This window comes from Manis pentadactyla, chromosome 11 (assembly GCF_030020395.1).
Source record: "Manis pentadactyla isolate mManPen7 chromosome 11, mManPen7.hap1, whole genome shotgun sequence".
NCBI lineage: Eukaryota > Metazoa > Chordata > Mammalia > Pholidota > Manidae > Manis > Manis pentadactyla.
In genome coordinates, this window is record NC_080029.1 from 37,434,147 (window position 1) to 37,458,765 (window position 24,619).

The window sequence follows — 24,619 nt, forward strand, 5'->3', positions numbered from 1 at the left end:
GGCTCCTGAAACATGTCAGAGGAATTTTTTTCTCATTGGAGAAAGTATTTGGCTAATTTGGCTTATTTATCTGATATATATTTACCTATAAAGCACTGTCAAAAGCAATGATGCTAAACTTTGTTACTGAATGTTTTGTGTTACAGAAATATCCAAATTTCCTTATGTCAACTGTCTTATAGTAAGCTCTCATCAGGTCTTTAGCCATTGTCATTTGGAAGTCTTTTGTCATTGAGAGTCACTATTTTATTACTCCTAAACTAGTAAAGAACTAGATTTCAGCAGAACAAGTATCAGTTATATAAGATTAAGTAAACTAAAGAAGATGATTTTGTAGCTTTTTGTTTCAAATATTGTTGATAAAGTGTTTTAAGCTTTTTCTCTTAAGCTGACAACAGTTTAGTAAGTAACTGCCTTTATAAGCAGAATTGAAACTTTATCTTTCTCTCTACCTGATCCCTCCAGAATTTAAAAACTCTCAGTGACTATTTTTATATTTCATGGCAGTATATTTATTTGCACAAGTTCAATAAGAATCTGCTTTCCTTGTAAGAGACCAATTAAAAACACTAATTATATTACCAAGGCTTTGACTGGAACGTCATACCTGAGACACACATGTGTAAACTCAGATATGAACAGACAGCTTCAAAGAACTAAGACTGACTTTATAAAGCCAACAAAGCCCCTTAGAAGAACTGGCCTAGTACCTTGCTTACAGAGTTCCCAGCAGCCTTACCAAGTGAATAAAGAAGATCACTTCCTGGCAGGTGCAGGAACCTCAAGATGTCTTAAGAACCTCAAGAAGAGAGAAATTCACCCAAATGTACAGGTACTGCAGGCACAACCTGATGGCAAGTCTAGCTTGGCTGTCTGGCCTCGAGAAAGAGGCCTTTAAAAATTCAATCTGAAATTCCTTACAAAAAGTTCCAGCAAAGCACATTTAAAAATCCCATGCAATCAATTACTCTTCTTGCTACCCTTATGCAAACAATCAAGCCAACTGCTAATTATTTTCTTAATCTGGCTACTTCTAATAAAAAGGAGGGTGATTTTAGAAAAAAGTATTGTTTCAATAATGAAGTCTTATCTATACTAAATCCTAATACTAGTCATTGAGATGTAAACTCGATCCAGAATTCTAGTTTCCCCATGATACCTAGCTATGATTCTCGATTAGACTCTTCATATTTCTAGTTCTCATATTCAGCCATGCATTCTTAATCTCATCAAGTTTGTACTTCCAGAATAGAAAATCCAACTTCAGATGTTGCTACTTAACCTAATAACACAATTTGTTCTATCTTGCCTAGAAGCCACAAAACTGCAAATAGTAATAGAAATGAAACCCAGAATAGAAGCACCAACCTTCTGAGGCCCTCTCAACTGACCAGTGATGGAGACCTAGCTGCACCCTTTACTGTGCCCCCTCTCAGCATGAAGCAGCCAGAGCAGTCATCGCCCCTTTTCCCTAGCAGCAGTTAGAGTCTCTATCCATAAAAGAGAGAATGAAACAGAGACCATAGGCTTAGACAGAATAAGGTGAGAGCCTCTGGAAAAAGCAAGGCAAGATATTTGCAGTCAGAGCAATGTAACTACATGCTAAGAAACTCCCCCACCCACGACACCTCTTGTCAGCAGGAAGTAGCCAGATGGAGTCGTCGCCCATTATGACCAAAAGGCTGGAATGTAAGGTTGGAGGCACCGGAGGCAGGGGTGAGCACATTGGACACTGATGACATGCCTAAGTCTCCGCTGCTGCCCCCTCCCAACCTGAAAAATGTGCCTTAGGCTAGCCAATCCTCAGGCTGCTGTAAATCTAAGCTCTGCCTCCCCCTACCTTCTTTAAAAACTCACTGCCTGCCCTGCTGAGCATGACTTCCCCAGCCTGTGACTAGCCAGACTGGACAACATTGCCCGGGAATTGCGCTCAAATAAACTGCCTGGCCCTTTGTTGCCTCTCGTTGCCTGCTTCTTTCAGCTAGAATTTATCTTACAATAATGTCAAACATGGTTCTCTGGAATAACTTCCAAGCCTAAAACCCCAGTCTCGAATGATCTGAAGTTCATCTATGTGTTTCTGTGAAGGTATTTTATAAATGGATTAAACCATGATCAGTAGACTTTACATAAAGGAGATTATCCTAGATAATTCGTTTTGGTCTGATTCCATAGATGAAAGGCCTTAAGAGCAGAATTGAGGTTTCCCAGAAGAAATTCTGCCTGTGGGCTGCAACTTCAGCTCATGTCTAAGTTTCAGCCTGACTTTCTTAACAGCCTGCTCTACAGACTTTAGACTTTCCCCCCAACCAACCCCCACAACTGTATAATTTCTTGCCAAAAATTCCTTTATATCTCCTACAATTCATTCTATTTCTCTAAGCCCTAACACAGTGACTGAACTTAAGTATTTCTGAGTAGTATTACAAATAATTTGGATTTTCTATTTTAATTACAGCAAGTACACATATTTTTGTATCCATATAGGAGTGATTATATGGGAGGATTTACATATACATGTGTCCTTTCTGACTAGGCCCAGCCCTGAGCTCCCATGTCCTTCCTTGTAATATCCAGTTCTAGCAAGACTCCAGCTAAGTCAGTTTACCCAGAATCCCACCTCCCTCGAAATATGATTGGGGTCCTCATCCTTCACTATCCCACAGATGATGATGTCTGATTACTTAAGCCTGCTTTCAGTAAGAATACTCTTGAGTTGATCTAGCAAGAATTCCCCCTTACCCCTGATGCTTCCTCTTAGAAATTTTCCATCCAGTGATGCCCCCACCACACACACCTCACTCTCTGACTACAAACTCCTACTTTTCCTGTCATATTCAGAGTTGAGCCCAATCTCTCTGTGGGTAAAATTATAGTATTTCCCGAATATCTCACCTGGCTTTAGTACATCTGCATGTCAATAGGTGTTCAGAGGTGGAGAGAAGTATGGCTTTAGTGCATCTGCATCTTTCCTCAGGGGTGGAGAGAAGTTCATCTCTATATCAATGGGTAATTATGTGGGCAAGGAGGGCTTATCTGTACCCAAGAGGTGAGGGGAGAGCTGGTTTTGCTTCTGTTGGAGCAGGAAAGAAAGAAGGGCTCGGACTGCAGTTTGTAAGCAATAAATGGATTTTAAGCTTTATTCCTCCCTTTGATATCGGTTTTAGAGGTATTTTATCCCGGGATTTCCTCTCCCCGGACTTACACTCTCCTACTACAAAAACCCACTACAGTAGCCCCCCTTGAATAAAGTCTGCTTTACCATCTTTAACAATAATCAATAGTAATTTTTCTTTAACATCTCTAGGCTTTTTTTGATCATGATTCTCAATAAACATTTTTTGACCATTTACTCCTATATACACACACACACACATACATATCGATTTCAAAAAGTTCATATAGTTAACCCTTGAACAACATGGGGGGCACCAACCCCCCATACCCACAATAAAAATTCACATGTAACTTTTGACTCTCATAAAATGTAAGTAATAGCCTACTATTAACCAGAAGCCTTACCGCTATCACAGTTGATTAACACACATTTTGTATGTTTTATGTATTAAATGCTCTATTCTTACTATAAAGCTAGAGAAAAGAAAATATTAAGACAATCATGAGGAAGAGAAAATACATTTATAGTACATTACAAAAACTGTATTTACTGAAAAAAATATCTGTGACAAGTGGACTTGTACAGTTCAAACCTGTGCTGTTCAAGGATCAACCATACTGTTATATCATGTATACAATTTTTAAAAACACAGAAATGGAAGGAAAAATGTTGAGATGAAAAAGTAAATACAAATAGAGGTTTTAATATTCTCTTATCACAAGAATCATCTTTCATTTATTGCACTTTGAGGTCCTTCTTTAAACTGTTTCCCAGCAAGCAGTATAAAAGATAATTTCAGGGGTCACCTCTTAAAAGGCAGTAATTGGTGCCTGTGTGAATTTCTATTTTAAAATTTTCAACAAATGAAATAACTAAGTTTTTTCTCTTTAAAGCAGAACACTGGGAGTTTCTGAGAGGTCCAAAAAAGTGAATACTTAGGATAGTTAATAATCAGCCAATATGCTCACAGCTCAGTCACTCTGCTGATGACTAACCACAGTAGCAGCCTTGAGATCTGTAGTTTGTAATGTTTTTTGTTCTTAGTCATGAGACAGGGACTATGGGCTTAGACAGAGTAGGGTAGGGTGAGGGCCTCCAGAAAAAGCAAGGCAAGATATTTACAGTCAAAGCAATGTAACAGTGTAAAGTCCCTATCGAAACTCTGTGTCAAGCATCATGGAAAGTCAAGGTCACACTAATTCTCTAGGGTAAAGACACTAGTCTAGCAATATAAACATCTTCAGTGAGATCAGTTTAAGGCCAAAAGGCCAGGAGCAACTTGGCCTGGAGTCCTGGCCTGGAGTATTTGAGTGTTCCACAAGGGTATCTCAGCATAACCAGTGACTTCACTGTAAACAGCTCTAGCAAGCAGACAACAACCCAGCCCACCCTGGGGGCAGGACAGATGGTACAAGTCCATACCCTAAGACCTCAGTTCCCCAAAATCCTCAACTGCCTATAGATCTCCTAGACAACGCACCACCCTGGGCTCTCTTGTCCCCTCCTGGCCTGAGCCAGGAGCTCTTTCCTCTCACTTTATTTCTAAATAAAAGCCTCTGCCCTTGCTCTACCTTGAGTGTTTGTGAAGCTCATTCTTCAGCTTCATGAACAAGAACCCCAGCATCAGTCATATCAATTTTATATCCCATACCGACTGTTTTAAAATAGGTGGCAAACGAAAAATACTGCCAAATGCTAATTAATAGAAAGCATTAAAAACAGTAATTCCGCATTTTTGCCTCATGGTGATTTTTTCCTATCCATATTATTTCACTGAGTACATCACATAGAATATTACAAGGAGAAATATAGTGGTAATTATACCCCATTTCGTTCTTTAGTTCTTCATTTGAGAATAAAAAGAAATTACATTGCCCAGGTTACATTTACAAACAGGCTGAGGTCTTCTCTCATCAGTTAGATACAAGACAAAATATTCTAAAAATAATTTGATGTTTTAAAAAAAATACAATAATTCCAAGCATCAGTCACAAAAGCAGTTTTTGTTTTGTTTTAACCCTGTGAAGTGTACTTAATTTTAAATCCTGGGGAATCCTTGCCTTAAGGCAAAATTAAGGAAAACCCTATCTTAAATCAACATGTTTCCATAAAGGCTGAAAACATACTTCATAATACAACCTCCAGTAATACGTGTGTGTCTCCTGATACTGGTCATGCTTGATATTTTAACTACAGACAGCGGTCAGTTCTACTTGTCATATCAACACATTTATGTAAGCAGCTACTACCCGTGTCAAAATAGTATATTTAATTCCTAAATTTAGGATCCTTTTCAAATTATTTTCTAATAGACTAACATGAAAAAGACTGTTTTGTTGTAATAGTAAAATTCTAGGTTTGTAAAATTTTTGCTATCACTCAATATGTTCATTACGAACATCTAGCAGAGAGCCAGGCACAGTAGTAAAATGTTTGAACACTAATATTTATCCTTACAAACATACACGAAGTATACATGAAGTCTTTCCAGCTTTCCTAAACGTCCTTTGGCTTTAATGGTGCTAAGTGAAAGGATAAAATGCACAACGGGAATACATCAAAATGCACAACGGAACACAGTAAAAGAGAACGGATAACTGTGAGAAAGAACACAGTATCATCAAATACCTTTAAAGGTAAAGGACCTGAGCTTCCCAGACTACAAAACCCAGAGTTCCCTGGAGTGGAGGCGGAGCTGTCTCCAAATTGCTGTGTCAGCCAGGGACGGCCACGCCAAAGAGGGCGTGAAGGACTGGTTTCCAACACTTAAGTCACACTTAAGTTCTAAGCGTAGGTGGATGTTTCCGTGCCCGATTCTAACTGCTATTTCTCACCGGCAGGAGAAGCTTTCTAGTCACTTTAACAATTCCCTACCCGAGTTTGTGTGATAGGTTTTACCGTCTGACCGCCGAAAGACACTCACATTGTCCGGCATGTACGGAAAGCCCCAGACGCCGGAGGAAAAGACAGAAGCCACTTTATTCTTGGCCTTTATTGGTCAGGCAGCCGCGCAAACTTTCTTCGCAACCAATGAGTCGTTGAGCCTGCCGTTAACATAACGTAAGGGCGATGGTGTGCGAAGCTATACAAAAACTGGGTCTACGTAGGCGCAGACCTCCTGTTTTCGTCCAATCTGGAGAGAGGCCAGCCCTTGCGTGATTCCTCGCGCCTGTCTGTCCCGTCTCTTCCGCTTTCCCTATATCCCGCCTCTCTGCTGCTGACCAATCCTCTGCCCTTTCATTTGCATGTTCACTCAATCAGAGAGGTAGAGGGTGGTTCCGGTCGCCTGGTCTACGTCGTGACGGAGCTCGCGTTCTCTCCTGCGACTGTTGTAGGCTTGCTGCAGAGGTATTTTTCGTACGCGGGGTTGGTGACGGCTCTGGGATGGGTGTCTCTGTTCGGTGGGTGGCGGCAGTGCGGGTTGATTCTGGAAAGCTGGAGTCGCCGAGCCTGTAGCCCGAGGAGAGCTGAGGGAAATAGGGAGGAACTGGGGCGCGGGAGCCACGTGTGGGGGCTTCTGGTGCCGGCGTGGGAGCCTGTGGGTTAAATGCGCGCTGTCTCTGCCCCGCGGGCCTTCGGCTAGCTTGGTGTTGGTCCCACCACCAACACGCCCCCTGGGTCGTTTTTCAGTAAAAGCTAATTGCTCTTCCCCAAGTGTGAAAGGAAAAGAAACCAAGACCCGTTTTTCCTTTGCCTGTCGCATTCTTTCCTACCTGCTTCCTGGGTTTGTTAAGTTTCGAGGTCAGAAAATAAATATTCTTCTGAAAAGAGTTTATAGTACGAACTATGAGGACGGTTACAGTGTTAAGCCCCGTACAAGTGTTACCTCATTTATTCACAGAAACGGGTAGGTAGTGCTACTGTTCGCATTTTCACTTGAAGAAACGAAGATATGTTAAATTACTCGTTTACGTGTTCTCTTCAGCTTGTCTCTGACAAGTTCAGAGTGACATTGGTTTCCACGGACGCAAAATTCAAGTATGTTATTATAATTTGTTGCTCCTGTTTTCTTCCCTAACTTGAAGTTATTTTGGAAGTTAATACAAGATACCTATAAGTAAATGATGTTTTTTTTTTTTTGTAGATTATTTTTTATTGAAGGGTAGTTGACACACAGTATTACATTACATACAGTTGACACACAGTACAACATAGTGATTCAACATTTATATACATGACAATTCTAGGTACCAGCTATCACCATACCAAGCTGTTACAATACCTTGACTATATTCCAGTAAATGATGTTATCGAGGTAAAATGATTAGGTAGTAAGACCTCAGAGTAGGGGCCAATTAACCTTTGAGTGGGCAAGTCACCTTCTCAGATGTAGCTTCTTAAACTGCAGGATTGAAATCAACACCAGACATGCCTACTTCCTAGAGTTGTGGGAATCAGATGAGATAATGGGCATAAAATATGAATTACTGATGTTAACTCCCTATGACTTTCTGCTTTTCAAATTCGTTCCTGTGGAGGCTGGACTGTCATTGTATAACACACATATATAACAGTGGTAACATGCAGCCTAGTACCACTTTGGTGCCAAATATCTCTTAAGCCTAGATGGCTCCTTTATCTGCTTACCCAGGGTTCAGGATAGCATTTTCTATAAATGCAGAAGTGTTACTTGTTTGGGATGAATTCTTACTTTAGACTGATGTAGATAGCATAAAGCAAAAGTAGATAAACTCACATAACTGCTTTGCTGTGTTCTGGGTCCTTGTGGAGGCTCTGAGGGGAAGATCCATTTCCTTGCCTTACTCAGTTTCTGGTGGCCACTTCTATTCCTTGGCTTGTCACTTTTGCTCCATCTCAGAGTATATCACTGCGATCTCTGCTTCCATTATCGTATCACCTCTCTAGTCAGATATCCCTCTTGACTTCTTATGAGGGCACTTGTGCTTATATTTAGATAATCCAGGGTCATCACTCCATCTCAGGATCCTTTATTTATTACAAAATTCCTTGTCATATAAGGAATTACAGGTTTCAGAAATTAGGTCTTGAATGTCTTTGGGGGCCATTATTTAGCTTACCACAAAGGATATAATAAAAGATTCTATCCTAGTATCTTAAATCCTAGTAGGATATACTATGAGAGGGAAGAAAAACCACATTAAATGATTCCCAAATTGCTGTGAAAAGACCCTTCTAAGTTACTATAGGTTCATATTTCTCCAACTTCTACAATGGGAAATGGTAGAGGCAAATGGTATTCCTGTGATATCTGGACACAGTCTGAGTTTACCTCTTAAAAAACTGAAATTTCTTTGAATTCTAATCTACCTTAAAAATTCGTGTGAATTTGCATCCATTTTCCTAAAAGTCCCCTTATTTAATGCTGTTTTGAATTACTTGCCATATCATACGTAACATTGCTGTTTAGGGCAATAGACTTTATTTTGTGGTTTCTTAGGATAGCCAGTTTACTATAGTCATAGGTGTGTGTTCCCCAGTTTAAGAAGCATGACCTCAGGTGATGGGGATTCTTCATAAGGAAGCCATTTAAGCAACCAAATAAGGAGTCTGGGTCCCATTGCTCCTAAAGCTACAATATGCACTCGGCTTCAAGGAGAACTGGACTGACAGTTACTCATCATTGATACCCTCAATCCCCCTGGAAAGAAGATGGTAGCTCTAATGACTTCAGGTTTTTTTTTTTTTTTTTTTTTTTTTTTTTTTTTTTTAATAATTATTTTTTATTGAAGGGTAGTTGACACACAGTATTACATTACATGAGTTTCAAGTGTACAACACAGTGGTAGAACATTTATATACATAATTCTAGGTTCCAGCTATCACCCTACCAGGCTGTTACAATATCTTGACTATATTCCTTATGCTATACATTACATCCCGGTTACTAATTTATTTTACCATTGGAAGTCTGTCCTTTTTTTTTTTTTTTTTTTTTTTTTTTGTGAGGGCATCTCTCATATTTATTGATCAAATGGTTGTTAACGACAATAAAATTCTGTATAGGGGAGTCAATGCTCAATGCACAATCATTATTCCACCCCAAGCCTAATTTTTGTCAGTCTCCAATCTTCTGAGGCATAACAAACAAGTTTTTACATGTAGAACAAATTCTTACATAATGAATAAGTTACATAGTGAACAGTACAAGGGCAGTCATCACAGAAACTTTCGGTTTTGCTCATGCATTATGAACTATAAACAGTCAGTTCAAATATGAATACTCATTTGGTTTTTATACTTGATTTATATGTGGATACCACATTTCTCTCTTTATTATTATTATTTTTAATAAAATGCTGAAGTGGTAGGTAGATACAAGATAAAGGTAGAAAACATAGTTTAGTGTTGTAAGAGAGCACATGTAGATGATCAGGTGTGTGCCTGTAGACTATGTGTTAATCCAAGCTAGACCAGGGCAATAAAACATCCACGTATGCAGAAGATTTCTCTCAGAACGGGGGGGTGAGGTTCTAAGCCTCACCTCTGTTGATCCCCAATTTCTCACCTGATGGCCCCCCTGCGACTGTGCCTGTCTTAGGTTGTTCCTCCCTTGAGGAATCTTACCCGTCTCTGGCTAACCAGTCATCTTCCGGGGCCATACAGGGAAATGTGAAGTTGGTAAGTGAGAGAGAAGCCTTATTGTTTGAAAAAGTTAGCTTTTTACTTCTTTGCATATTTATGCCCTGTGGCTTCTATGCCCAGCATTTGTCTTGAGGTATCTTTACCACTTGGAAGAATTATGATACTCGGTAAATTTGATATGAGGCACGAATTCTATTTAAGGGTTGTAATTAGGAAGGAAGAAGAAAAGCTATAGAAGTAGCAGGCGGAAGAAAACATGGGAAGATTGATTATTTCTTTGATATATCTTCTTGTAGAGTAACTTCAGCATGTATAGGTTTTAAGCTACTACTTAAATTGCACACACACATTAACATAATAGGAGTATAGTTACATAACCAAAGCATATCTGTAATTACCAGCCATCTGCAGTGAAACCAAGAAAACCAGTTAGGCACCTTAGGCATTTGTGAAAACTTATCTATGATATGGTGGATATTGTCCAAATGAACTTGAACAGTCTGAGGGAAATCAGACAAATTAAAACAACCCATTCCTGGGGACTGTTCACATGCCATATGTTCTTTTAACAATAAATAGTTTGTAGTTGTAAGACTTTGGAGCGCTACAATTTGCACTTCTCCAAATTCTTGGTTGAGTTCCAACAGTATAGATCCAGTCCAATTTTGTTGTTTTACTGTATGCACAGGCCAGCTTAGATATCTCCTTTCTCATTCCCATGGCAGGTCCAGGAACTGGTGGGATGAGTGCATCTACAGCTGTAGCAGTGCGTGGATCTTTGTTGGGGTTTTTTGATGATCATCTTCTGGCATGAGTCTTCCAGAGGGTGCAGATGTTGGAAGTTCTTTTTCATATCGTATCTTAGTTCATTTTCGGGGTAGCCCAATTAGGCTTTGATCCTCTGTATAAACACAAACAGACCCTTTGCCTACACTTTTATATGCCCTTTATACCCTTGTGTAGAACTCGTTGGAGGTTACCACACAGGAGCTGCCCTTTTTTTTTTTTTTTTTTTTTTTTTTTGCTATCACTAATCTACACTTACATGACGAATATTATGTTTACTAGGCTCTCCCCTATACCAGGTCTCCCCTATAAACCCCTTTACAGTCACTGTCCATCAGCATAGCAAAATGTTGTAGAATCACTACTTGCCTTCTCTGTGTTGTACAGCCCTCCCTTTTCTCCTACCCCCCCATGCATGTTAATCTTAATACCCCCCTACTTCTCCCCCCCTTATCCCTCCCTACCCACCCATCCTCCCCAGTCCCTTTCCCTTTGGTACCTGTTAGTCCATTCTTGAGTTCTGTGATTCTGCTGCTGTTTTGTTCCTTCAGGTTTTCCTTTGTTCTTATATTCCACAGATAAGTGAAATCATTTGGTATTTCTCTTTCTCCGCTTGGCTTGTTTCACTGAGCATAATACCCTCCAGCTCCATCCATGTTGCTGCAAATGATTGGATTTGCCCTTTTCTTATAGCTGAGTAGTATTCCATTGTGTATATGTACCACATCTTCTTTATCCATTCATCTATTGATGGACATTTAGGTTGCTTCCAATTCTTGGCTATTGTAAATAGTGCTGCAATAAACATAGGGGTGCATCTGTCTTTCTCAAACTTGATTGCTGCATTCTTAGGGTAAATTCCTAGGAGTGCAATTCCTGGGTCAAATGGTAAGTCTGTTTTGAGCATTTTGATGTACCTCCATACTGCTTTCCACAATGGTTGAACTAACTTACATTCCCACCAGCAGTGTAGGAGGGTTCCCCTTTCTCCACAGCCTCGCCAACATTTGTTGTTGTTTGTCTTTTGGATGGCAGCCATCCTTACTGGTGTGAGGTGATACCTCATTGTAGTTTTAATTTGCATTTCTCTGATAATTAGCGATGTGGAGCATCTTTTCATGTGTCTGTTGGCCATCTGTATTTCTTTTTTGGAGAACTGTCTGTTCAGTTCCTCTGCCCATTTTTTAATTGGGTTATTTGTTTTTTGTTTGTTGAGGCGTGTGAGCTCCTTATATATTCTGGACGTCAAGCCTTTATCGGATGTGTCATTTTCAAATATATTCTCCCATACTGTAGGGATCCTTCTTGTTCTATTGATGGTGTCTTTTGCTGTACAGAAGCTTTTCAGCTTAATATAGTCCCACTTACTCATTTTTGCTGTTGTTTTCCTTGCCCGGGGAGATATGTTCAAGAAGAGGTCACTCATGTTTATGTCTAAGAGGTTTTCGCCTATGTTTTCTTCCAGGAGTTTAATGGTTTCATGGCTTACATTCAGGTCTTTGATCCATTTTGAGTTTACTTTTGTATATGGGGTTAGACAATGGTCCAGTTTCATTCTCCTACATGTAGCTGTCCAGTTTTGCCAGCACCATCTGTTGAAGAGACTGTCATTTCGCCATTGTATGTCCATGGCTCCTTTATCAAATATTAATTGACCATATATATCTGGGTTAATGTCTGGATTCTCTAGTCTGTTCCATTGGTCTGTGGCTCTGCTCTTGTGCCAGTACCAAATTGTCTTGATTACTATGGCTTTATAGTAGAGCTTGAAGTTGGGGAGTGAGATCCCCCCTACTTTATTCTTCTTTCTCAGGATTGCTTTGGCTATTCGGGGTCTTTGGTGTTTCCATATGAATTTTTGAATTATTTGTTCCAGTTCATTGAAGAATGTTGCTGGTAGTTTCATAGGGATTGCATCAAATCTGTATATTGCTTTGGGCAGGATGGCCATTTTAACGATATTAATTCTTCCTAGCCACGAGCATGGGATGAGTTTCCATCTGTTAGTGTCCCCTTTAATTTCTCTTAAGAGTGACTTGTAGTTTTCAGAGTATAAGTCTTTCACTTCCTTGGTTAGGTTTATTCCTAGGTATTTTATTTTTTTTGATGCAATTGTGAATGGAGTTGTTTTCCTGATTTCTCTCTCTGTTGGTTCATTGTTAGTATATAGGAAAGCCACAGATTTCTGTGTGTTGATTTTGTATCCTGCAACTTTGCTGTATTCCGATATCAGTTCTAGTAGTTTTGGGGTGGAGTCTTTAGGGTTTTTTATGTACAGTATCATGTCATCTGCAAATAGTGACAGTTTAACTTCTTCTTTACCAATCTGGATTCCTTGTATTTCTTTATTCTGTCTGATTGCCGTGGCTAGGACCTCCAGCACTATGTTAAACAACAGTGGAGAGAGTGGGCATCCCTGTCTAGTTCCCGATCTCAGAGGAAATGCTTTCAGCTTCTCGCTGTTCAATATAATGTTGGCTGTGGGTTTATCATAGATGGCCTTTATTATGTTGAGGTACTTGCCCTCTATTCCCATTTTGCTGAGAGTTTTTAACATGAATGGATGTTGAACTTTGTCAAATGCTTTTTCAGCATCTATGGAGATGATCATGTGGTTTTTGTCTTTCTTTTTGTTGATGTGGTGGATGATGTTGATGGACTTTCGAATGTTGTACCATCCTTGCATCCCTGGAATGAATCCCACTTGGTCATGGTGTATGATCCTTTTGATGTATTTTTGAATTCGGTTTGCTAATATTTTGTTGAGTATTTTTGCATCTACGTTCATCAGGGATATTGGTCTGTAGTTTTCTTTTTTGGTGGGGTCTTTGCCTGGTTTTGGTATTAGGGTGATGTTAGCTTCATAGAATGAGTTTGGGAGAATCCCCTCCTCCTCTATTTTTTGGAAGACTTTAAGGAGAATGGGTATTATGTCTTCCCTGTATGTCTGATAAAATTCCGAGGTAAATCCATCTGGCCCGGGGGTTTTGTTCTTTGGTAGTTTTTTGATTACCTCTTCAATTTCGTTGCTGGTAATTGGTCTGTTTAGATTTTCTGTTTCTTCCTGGGTCAATCTTGGAAGGTTATATTTTTCTAGGAAGTTGTCCATTTCTCCTAGGTTTCCCAGCTTGTTAGCATATAGGTTTTCATAGTATTCTCCAATAATTCTTTGCATTTCTGTGGGGTCCGTCGTGATTTTTCCTTTCTCGTTTCTGATACTGTTGATTTGTGTTGACTCTCTTTTCTTCTTAATAAGTCTGGCTAGAGGCTTATCTATTTTGTTTATTTTCTCGAAGAACCAGCTCTTGGTTTCATTGATTTTTGCTATTTTATTCTTCTCAATTTTATTTATTTCTTCTCTGATCTTTATTATGTCCCTCCTTCTGCTGACCTTAGGCCTCATCTGTTCTTCTTTTTCCAATTTCGATAATTGTGACATTAGACCATTCATTTGGGATTGCTCTTCCTTTTTTAAATATGCTTGGATTGCTATATACTTTCCTCTTAAGACTGCTTTTGCTGTGTCCCACAGAAGTTGGGGCTTAGTGTTGTTGTTGTCATTTGTTTCCATATATTGCTGGATCTCCATTTTGATTTGGTCATTGATCCATTGATTATTTAGGAGCGTGTTGTTAAGCCTCCATGTGTTCGTGAGCCTCTTTGCTTTCTTTGTACAGTTTATTTCTAGTTTTATGCCTTTGTGGTCTGAAAAGTTGGTTGGTAGGATTTCAATCTTTTGGAATTTTCTGAGGCTCTTTTTGTGGCCTAGTATGTGGTCTATTCTGGAGAATGTTCCATGTGCACTTGAGAAGAATGTATATCCCGCTGCTTTTGGATGTAGAGTTCTATAGATGTCTATTAGGTCCATCTGCTCTACTGTGTTGTTCAGTGCTTCCGTGTCCTTACTTATTTTCTGCCCAGTGGATCTATCCTTGGGGGTGAGTGGTGTGTTGAAGTCTCCTAGAATGAATGCATTGCAGTCTATATCCCCCTTTAGTTCTGTTAGTATTTGTTTCACATATGCTGGTGCTCCTGTGTTGGGTGCATATATATTTAGAATGGTTATATCCTCTTGTTTGACTGAGCCCTTTATCATTATGTAGTGTCCTTCTTTATCTCTTGTTACTTTCTTTGTTTTGAAGTCTATTTTGTCTGATATTAGTACTGCAACCCCTGCTTTCTTCTCACTGTTGTTTGCTTGAAATATGTTTTTCCATCCCTTGACTTTTAGTCTGTACATGTCTTTGGGTTTGAGGTGAGTTTCTTGTAAGCAGCATATAGATGGGTCTTGCTTTTTTATCCATTCTGTTACTCTGTGTCTTTTGATTGGTGCATTCAACCCATTAACATTTAGGGTGACTATTGAAAGATATGTACTTATTGCCATTGCAGGCTTTAAATTCGTGGTTACCAAAGGTTCAAGGTTAGCCTCTTTAGTATCTTACTGCCTAACTTAGCTCGCTTATTGAGCTGTTATATACACTGTCTGGAGATTCTTTTCTTCTCTCCCTTCTTGTTCCTCCTCCTCCATTCTTCATATGTTGGGTGTTTTGTGCTGTACTCTTTCTAGGAGTGCTCCCATCTAGAGCAGTCCCTGTAAGATGTTCTGTAGAGGTGGTTTGTGGAAAGCAAATTCCCTCAGCTTTTGTTTGTCTGGGAATTGTTTAATCCCACCGTCATATTTGAATGATAGTCGTGCTGGATACAGTATCCTTGGTTCAAGGCCCTTCTGTTTCATTGTATTAAATATATCATGCCATTCTCTTCTGGCCTGTAGGGTTTCTGTTGAGAAATCTGACGTTAGCCTGATGGGTTTCCCTTTATAGGTGACCTTTTTCTCTCTAGCTGCCTTTAACACTCTTTCCTTGTCCTTGATCTTTGCCATTTTAATTATTATGTGTCTTGGTGTTGCCCTTCTTGGATCCTTTCTGTTGGGGGTTCTGTGTATTTCCGTGGTCTGTTTGATTACTTCCTCCCCCAGTGTGGGGAAGTTTTCAGCAATTATTTCTTCTAAGATACTTTCCATCTCTTTGCCTCTCTCTTCTTCTTCTGGGACCCCTATAATACGGATATTGCTCCTTTTAGATTGGTCACACAGTTCTCTTAATATTGTTTCATTCCTGGAGATCCTTTTGTCTCTCTCTATGTCAGCTTCCATGCGTTCCTGTTCTCTGATTTCAATTCCATCAATGGCCTCTTGCATTCTATCCATTCTGCTTATAAACCCTTCCAGAGTTTGTTTCATTTCTGCGATCTCCTTTCTGGCATCTGTGATCTCCTTCCGGACTTCATCCCATTTTTCTTGCGTGTTTCTCTGCATCTCTGTCAGCATGTTTATGATTCTTATTTTGAATTCTTTGTCAGGAAGACTGGTTAGGTCTGTCTCCTTCTCTGGTGTTGTCTCTGTGATCTTTGTCTGCCTGTAGCTTTGCCTTTTCATGGTGATAGGAATAGTCTGCAGAACTGGGACGAGTGACGGCTGGAAGGACTTCCTTTCTTGTTGGTTTGTGGCCCTCCTCTCCTGGGAGAACAGCGGCCTCTAGTGGCTTGCGCTGCGCAGCTGCGCGCAGACAGGGTTTCTGCTTCCTGCCCGGCTGCTATGGAGTTAATCTCTGCTGTTGCTGTGGGCGTGGCCTGGCTCGGGCAGCTACTCCAAAATGGTGGAGTCGCGTTGGAGCAGGAGCTGCTGGGAGGCTATTTATCTCCGTAAGGGGCCTCCCTGCTCCCTGCAGCCCAGGGGTTAGGGTGCCCAGAGATCCCGGATTCCCTACCTCTGGATTAAGTGGCCCGCCCTGCCCCTTTAAGACTTCCAAAAAGCACCCGCCAAAACAAAACAACGACCACAAAAAAAAACAAGAAAAAAAATTTTTTTAATTAAAAAAAAAAAAAAATTTTTTTAATTAAAAAAAAAAAAAGATGGTCGTTCGTTTTTCTTTATTCTCCGGTGCCAGCCTCAGGCCTCTGCTCACCGGTCTTTCTGCCCTGTTTCCCTAATATTGGGGTCCCTGTCCCTTTAAGACTTCCAAACAGCGCTCGCCAAAACAAAGCAGCAAAAAAGCAAAAAAAAAAAAAAATGGTCGCGCGCTTTTCTTATGTCCTCTGTCGCCCAGCCTCCAGTGCCTGCTCACTGTTCTTGCTGCCCTGTTTTCCCAGTATCGAGGGCCCTGCACTCTGGCCCGGATGGCTGGGGCTGGGTGTTCGGCAGCCCTGGGCTCCGTCTCCCTCCCGCTCTGCCTGCTCTTCTCCCGCCGGGAGCTGGGGGGAGGGGCGCTCGGCTCCCGCGGGGCCGGGGCTTGTATCTTACCCCCTTCGCGAGGCGCTGGGTTCTCTCAGGTGTGGATGTGGTCTGGATATTGTCCTGTGTCCTCTGGTCTTTATTCTAGGAAGGGTTGTCTTTGTTATATTTTCATAGATATATGTTGTTTTGGGAGGAGATTTCCGCTGCTCTACTCACGCCGCCATCTTCCGCCCCCCTCTCTGACTTCAGGTTTTTGTCATATGGTCAGAAGATAACCATCTTCTGTCTGTTCTGTCTGGCTGGAATTCCCAATTCCCAGGAGACAGGATCTGATGGATTGAGTTCATTACCATCCAGTATGGATATGTTGGAATAAGATAATGTATGCAAAAGAGCCCTGCTCTGAGTACGCATTCAGTATATAAGCATTATTCAGTAAAGATCTCTGCTTCTTGCATGAAGTTAAAAGGGGAAAGGACAAGGAAAAGCACATATGGGACATTTCTATGGGCCAGGCCTGGAAGTGATCTGTGTTACTTTTTCTCATGTTCCTTTGGCTCAAACTCTTGTCACATAGCGACACCTAACTTGTCTGGTTGTATGTCTAGCTAGTGATCTGCTGATGGATTAGTAGTCTCTACTACAATGGGCAATACCTCTAGTCAGCTGCTTAAGACTTGTTCTAAGCCCTTAGTTTCCAGCAGTTAGTTTCTTTGCCTTATGAATTCTCCATGGCATCCAGATGCCTCTAGATAACTCTATTGGAGCAAGTCCTTTTTAAGCTGGCTGCAAGCTATGCTGTTGTCAGGTGCACAGTAGTAAGCTTCACATCCTTTGCCCTGCCAAAGTGGATGTTCAGGCCAAAACTGCAATGCAGCCATTTCTCCTTGTTCTGTTTGAGCAGGTAGACATTCACAGTGGTCTCAGACTTTTCCAGGCATGGATCCTGTATCAACAGTCTCAGGGGGGATCAGGCCAAGGTCCAAGTTTGAACTACTCTGATGCATGTTAAAGAGGGGAGTAAGGGAAAAATTCCACAATATTTTTCCACAAAATAACTAACAAAGAAATTATTTTTTCAACCTCTTCACTTGGTGTTTTTATTCCATCAAAATGGGTGTGAAGCTAATGATTACAAAACTACTTTGAGGCCATCTTTGCAAGAACAATGTGGGTGCTCTATCAGCTAACTTACAGATGTGAGGGTAATGTGTGTAGTTAATAGATTACAAAATTTTCATTTCTGTATGCTTACAGTATAGTTAATTGGGTGTTTTCTTGATGATTAATTATATAACTGATTTTTTAAAACTCCCCAGTAATCCAAACCTAAGGTATTTCACTTGTTAAAGGGTCCTATTTAGTTCACCAGCCTTCTCTGTTCCTTGTTTAGGTAGTAATCTAAGTGAAATAAGAGGAATGAACATTTTAAAAAGCTGACTTTGAAACTGATAACCTCTGGGAAGTTAGCATTTCTCAATGACTAAAAAATTCTTCAGGTTTCTCAATCATCAAGCAGAATCATTGATCTTCTAAGATGCCTTATTTGGTTTAGAATAAACTTAAGGGATTGAGATGAGTGACAGGTGGAAGTGATTTTTTTTTTTTAATCTTGGAAAATAGTACTGTTGTAGGGCTACTATTTCATATTTTGTCTTAAGTTACTTTTTTAACTTTTTAAAGATTATAAAGCTTCATTATTCTATATTTTCCAGATTTTCTTGGCTAAACATTAATCATTATGAAACAACTTGAAAAGCATAAAGCAAAACATTGTTAGCAGCATGATGTAATAGAAGAAGCACTTATAGTCAGATGTATATCTAGATCTTGCAAAATGTTGAACTTCTCTGAGCTTTAATTTACTTGTTTGTAATATAAAAATAGTACTTAACTCTTGGAGTTGTGAGAATCAGGTGAAATTTCTTTGCAAAATGTGGTTTTTTTAAATAAAATAATAAGGTTTTATTAACTATTGCACCTTAAATGGTTCAAATTTAGTATTAATTCAGTTGTTCTCCACTAGTTGTTAACTACAGTAGTCCATGTGATACTTAAAACATTTTTTTATTATAGTATGGTTGACATATTAGTTTCATGTGTTCAACATAGCAGTTCCACATTTATTATATACATAAGAAAAAGCTCACCACAATAAGTGTAGTTACCATCTGTCACCATACAAAGTTATTGCAATATTACTAATTATATTCCCAATACTATACTTTTCATCCCTGTGAATTACTTATTTTATAACAAATGTACATCTATCTCCTTCACCTATTTCCTTCACCTATTTTGCTTATACCCCTGACCCCCTTTGGCAATCACCAGTCTCTGTATTTATGAGTCTTGTTTCTGGGTTTTGTTCATTTATTTGTTTTGTTTTTTTAGATTCCACATGTAAGTGAAATCATATGGCATTTGTCTTTCTCTGTCAGACTTAATAAACTCAGCATAATACCTTCTAGGCCCGTCCGTGTTGTTGAAAATGGCAAGATTTCATTCTTTTTGATGGCTAAGTTAATATTCCTTGTATATATGTACCACATCTTTTTTTATCTACTCATCTATTGAACATTTGCTTCCATAACATGGCTATTATTGCAGTCAGTATAGGGGTGCATATATCTTTTTGAATGAGTGATTTTGTTTTCTTGGGTAGATACCCATAAGTGGAATTACTGGATTGTATGGTATTTCTATTTTTAATTTTTTGAGGAACATCCATACAAATTGGTTTTCCATAGAGGATGCACCAATTTACATTCCCATCAACAGTGCATGAGGGTTCCTTTTTCTCCACATCCTCACCAACACTTGTTATTTCTTTTTTTTGTGTGTATGCATGTGTGTGTGGGGGTTGTTTGTTTTTTGATATTAGCCAATTCTGGTTGGTGTGAGGTGATAGCTCATTGTAGTTTTGATTTATATTTATTTGATGCTTAATGATGTTGAGCATCTTTTCATGTGTCTGTTGGACATCTGTATGTCTTTGGAAAAAATGTTTATTCAGGTCCTCTGCCCATTTTTTAATCAAATTTGGAGTTTTTTGGTGTTGAGTTGTATGAATTTTATATATATTTTGGATATTAGCTCCTTGTCAGTCCTATCATTTGCAAATATCTTCTCCCATTCAGTAGGTTTCCTTTTCATTTTGTTGATGGTTTCCTTTGCTGTGCAGAAGCGTTTAGTTTGATATAGTACCACTTGTTTGTTTTTGCTTTTGTTTTCTTCATGTGATTTTTTTTTTTTAAGCACCACCACAGTTGTGTGCTTCTTTATAAGTTGACTGGACCAAAAAAATGACAAAAACACTATCAGGTCTTTTAAGTTAATATTAATGTTAATAATATTAATAATCAATGTTAATATTAATGCTAATTAATATTAGTTTCCAAATGTCATTGCTTTGCTTTGCTGACAATACAATCTCATAGGATAATTTAAAAACCTCTAATAAGCTTAGTGTGCTGTAGTAATTAAACTGTTTTCCTGGTAATGTAGATCAGTCTGTTTAGCATGTCAGGCTATTTCTTTTACATGTTCTTTAGTGTTACTATGCATATTGTGTTAAATGATGGTTCCATTCTCTTTGTGGATATTTATCCTGATCTTACTACTTTTTACTGGCTTTAAAAAAAATTCCTCATTTCTTGAATTATAGCAGAGCTAGTGGTTAAGAGCACAGACTCTTAAACCAAACTACTTTGAGGTGAGTACTGGCTTCAGTTATTACCTCTGATGTCTTGGGTATGTGTAACCATTCTGTACTTGAGTTCCCCATTTGTGAAATGGGATCATTATAACAAGTACTTTGTAGACTATTATGAGAATTAAATGAGTAAATATTTGTGAAGTGCTTAAACAGTATCTCACAAACAACTATTAAATAAGTTCCTTCCTCATTGATTTTATTCATTATCATTCATCAAGTATTAATGTGAAATAATAGAAGAGAAAAACTCTTAAGTGATAACATATTTTAAATTTATTATATCTTATTGCTGATGTTATTTTAAGTCCTTCTTTAAGCCTGTAAATACCTGGAAATTTGCATGTCCAAGCTACTAAATTTGCCCTGGACTTTACATCATTGATATTGCCATTATCCTTAAAAAATATTTATTATAATAAAGTAAAATTAACTGAAGATAAAACTGTGAGTTATTTTACCAGAAAATGGGTTTATTTGGAGTAGCAGAGAATTGTAATTGGGAACAACTAAGCTATGGCAAAACTGCAAGCATGTCCAGAGAACAAAAGAGAGGAGGCTCTTTTATAGAAAAAAGGGGAAGAGTTGGGGAGCTGCTCTAAGCAAGAAGTCCATTGGAGGAAACAAAGTCCCATGTGTTTTGGTTGCTCATTGGCTGAGTTGTAACAGTCTGTCATTGGCTGGGCTTTTGCTGAGGTAGGCAGAAACTCTTCCTTCCTCCTACTGGGTGGTAAAGTAACCTTGCGTATGAGTTGTAAAGTGTCTTGACTCTTCCTTCCCGGTTGGGTCTGCAATTGACCAGGAGTGGTGAGTGAGACCCCACCTGCAGGCCTACCCACTCTGTGTCAGTGAGGCTTTTCTTTATCATTTTTCACAGTTAAGACTTTCCACATGTATATGCTTTAAATAACTTAATGTTGCTTGGTTGTATGATGATGATAATTTATTTTAGTTAATGCTAATAAATACAATAGCACAGCATTACATTTGAATGGCTACTTAAAAATGATTTGTAAAATATGTCCTTTGTATCATTTGAGAGGTAGTATAATACAGAGTTTAAGAGTGTGGGCTCTGAAATAATCTGGGTTCCAGCCACTGCTGTGCATTTGTGAGCCAAGGGACTTTTGGCCAATCACCTACATTTTCTAAGCCTCACTTTCCTAATTATAAAATGGTGGAAGTAAGTATACCTACTTTATAGGGCTGTCTGGAAGGTTAAATGAGATATAATGCATGTAAAGCATTTAGTAGAACAGTGTCTTGCATATACCAAAAGTTAAATATGTCTTAGTTACTGTTAATGTCATTGATGCATACAAAAGAACCAAGAAATAGAACAAGTGGAATTTGAGGAAACCCATATTCAGTTTGGATATGTGATTTACTGAAATGTCATATGTAATAAAAAGCAATCCCTCCACATACTTTTAGTGCAGATCTTTTCCCATAAAAACTTTTTTCTTTGGTAATATCACTTCAGCTCACTCATTTTGAGAGGGTCCACCCAGAGACATGTTCTTTCATTTCCCATTGTGTTAACAATTCTTGGCTGCTTGTCAGTATTTTCATCTTGCTTCTAATCTGTCAGAATTCTTCACTTTCTTCATGAATTCTTTAGCCCTATATTACTCAGATCTAAAGTTGTTAGCATGCGTGATAGGCCTCTATTTTCAAGAAAGGAAGAGAACTAAAAATAGAAATACCATTTGACCCAGTAATTCCACTCCTAGGAATTTACCCAAAAGCAAGCAAGATCCCAAATTCAAAGAGACATATGCACCCCTATGTTTATCACAGCACTATTTACAATAGCCAAGATATGGAAGCAACTTAAGTATTCATCAGTAGATGAATGGATGAAGAAGATGTGGTACATATACACAGTGAAATATTATTCAGCCATAAGAAGAAAACAAATCCTACCATTTTCAACAGCATGGATGGAGCTAGAGGGTATTATGCTCAGTGAAATAAGCCAGGCGGAGAAAGACAAATACCAAATGATTTCACTCATATGTGGAGTATAAGAACAAAGAAAAACTGAAGGAACAAAACAGCAGCAGAATCACAGAATCCAAGAATGGACTAATAGTTACCAAAGGGAAAGGGACTGGGGAGGATGGGAGGGAAGGGAGGGATAAGGGTGGGGAAAAAGAAAAGGGGTGCTATAATTAGCATGTATAATGTGGGGGAGGGCTGTGCAACACAGAGAAGACAACTAGTGATTCTACAACATCTTAGTACGCTGATGGACAGTGACTGTAAGGGGGTTTGTGGGGGGAACTTGGTGAACAATGTTCTTCATGTAATTGTAGATTTATGATAACAAACAAACAAACAAAAAGTCCACCTTGGACACCCAAATGATCAGCTACCCTTTTTCCTTTTTGTATATGAGAAGGAAGGGAATTCCCTTGGAGTATTTACCCAAACACATGGGGCCTCTTATGACCTCTAGGTTACTACCGCCAACAGGTCCAATGGCCCTGGTATACACTCCCCTACTCCCCCATGCTTAGAGTTATACCTATTACCACTTTTTTAGTAAAGTCTTCAAAAGAGAAGGTTATGCGATCCTCCCTAACCATCTTTTTACCTCAGCCTACCAAGTCTCTTATAAATTTGCACCACACTCAACACCTTTCAGGAAAAGCCATCTTAATCTGAAGAAATCTTACTAACTGCTCCTCATACCACTCTTCGCTGTAACACTCTAAATTCTACTACTCTTCTTCCTCCCTTGATAAAATTCTCCATGAGTCTGATTTTCATAGATCATCTCTTGTGATGACTTAGAAGAAACCACCTTGATGAATGCTGATCTTTCCTGGTTTTCTGATGGCTCTTACCTGAAAAATGAGAATGGTACTTTTTGTGATGGGAATGCAGTACCAATGCTTTTCAAGGTTTTTGAGGCTGCACACTTGCCTTTGGTTCCTTCAGCCCAGCAAGCTGAGTTACATGCCCTCACTCAAACGTGTGTGAGGAAAAACAATGTAATAGCCAAAGGTAAAACAACAAAATCTATACTGATAATTGATGTCCTTGGAGTGGCCCATGATTTGGAATGTTACAGAAACAACAGGGTTTCCTCACTTCTACTGGAGATAAAATTAAGAATTTGTTGTATGCCATACTGCTGCCAGCAGTCTAGCTATTACTAAAGTCCCTGGACATTTCAAGTCTGATTTGCTGGAAACTGAAGGAAACCATCTTGCCAACACTTATGCAAAAAACACCATCCTTATAAGGTCCATAGACCAAACCTGTGATGATCCAAAAGGCTACTTCCCATAGTGAGGACCTAAAGGAACTAACCAGGGAAGTACAGTAGCTGGGACCTCTGAAAGAGAAACATGAAATTGGAAATCTAAAGGCTACTGGTACCATGAAGAAAAGGGGCTGTGGTTTGGATCCAATAATAAGGTGGTCTTGTCAGAAAATGAAAGCTTCCCCTTATTAACATCCATACCTGAATTAAATCATTGGTCCACTGAGAAGAGGGTAACATTTATAAATCAGTACTGATGGGGAAACATGGCAAGGCCCCAGAAAGGGTTTAACTCGTTTGTTCCACCTATACTAAGTTCAGTCCAGAGAAGCCTGTCCACATTGCCCCAGGACATTTTGATTTATCGTACAACCATTTGAGGTCTGGCAAATGGATTTCATACAGTTGCCCCTGTTGCATGGATAAAATATGTTCTAATAATGGTTTGCATGTTTTCACATTGAACTGAAGCATTTCCATGTAGAAAGTGACTGCCTCTTCTGTAGCTAAAGTCCTTTTAGAAAAGATTATTCTCACTAGGGGAACCCCATAGAACTCCCATCGTGACTGGGGAACCACTATAGTGGACAAGTACTTTGACATTCTGCCATCTGGCCCATTTGGTGACCCTGTGCTTATCATCCTCAGTCTTAAGGACTGGTCAAACATACAGCTGGGATTATGAAGACTCAGTTGGCTAAATTAGTTGAAGCCCTCTAGATACCTTGGCCAAAGGTGGTATTACTGCAAGTTCTAAATCTTACTTTGACTTCATTAGGATTCATAAACTTGAAATAATTACTGGTGGCCAGTCCATTTAGCTCCTACTTTCTTTGACCCACAACTGATAAAAGGGAATATAGTTCAGTTTTGCCAGGGTCTGATTAAATCCATTGAGAATAATTATACTTAGTAGAACAATCT

The 24,619-nt window shown here is 39.2% G+C and overlaps 1 protein-coding gene across 3 annotated transcripts in view; it reads left to right on the forward strand.

Annotated features, from left to right (window-relative positions):
* Nucleotides 1-6,366: 6,366 nt before the first annotated feature.
* The window catches only part of WDR89 (WD repeat domain 89), a 62,341-nt gene continuing 44,088 nt past the window's right edge, over nucleotides 6,367-24,619 (forward strand). The window contains exons 1-2 of one of the 3 annotated variants that reach the window (XM_057488391.1): nucleotides 7,453-8,771; nucleotides 16,956-17,911. The gene's annotated coding sequence lies outside the window, so the exon portion shown is untranslated. Of the gene's footprint in view, nucleotides 6,467-6,945; nucleotides 6,966-7,452; nucleotides 8,772-16,955; nucleotides 17,912-24,619 lie in introns of those variants that run through there. The other 2 variants (XM_036896283.2, XM_057488393.1) reach the window with 2 other exon arrangements.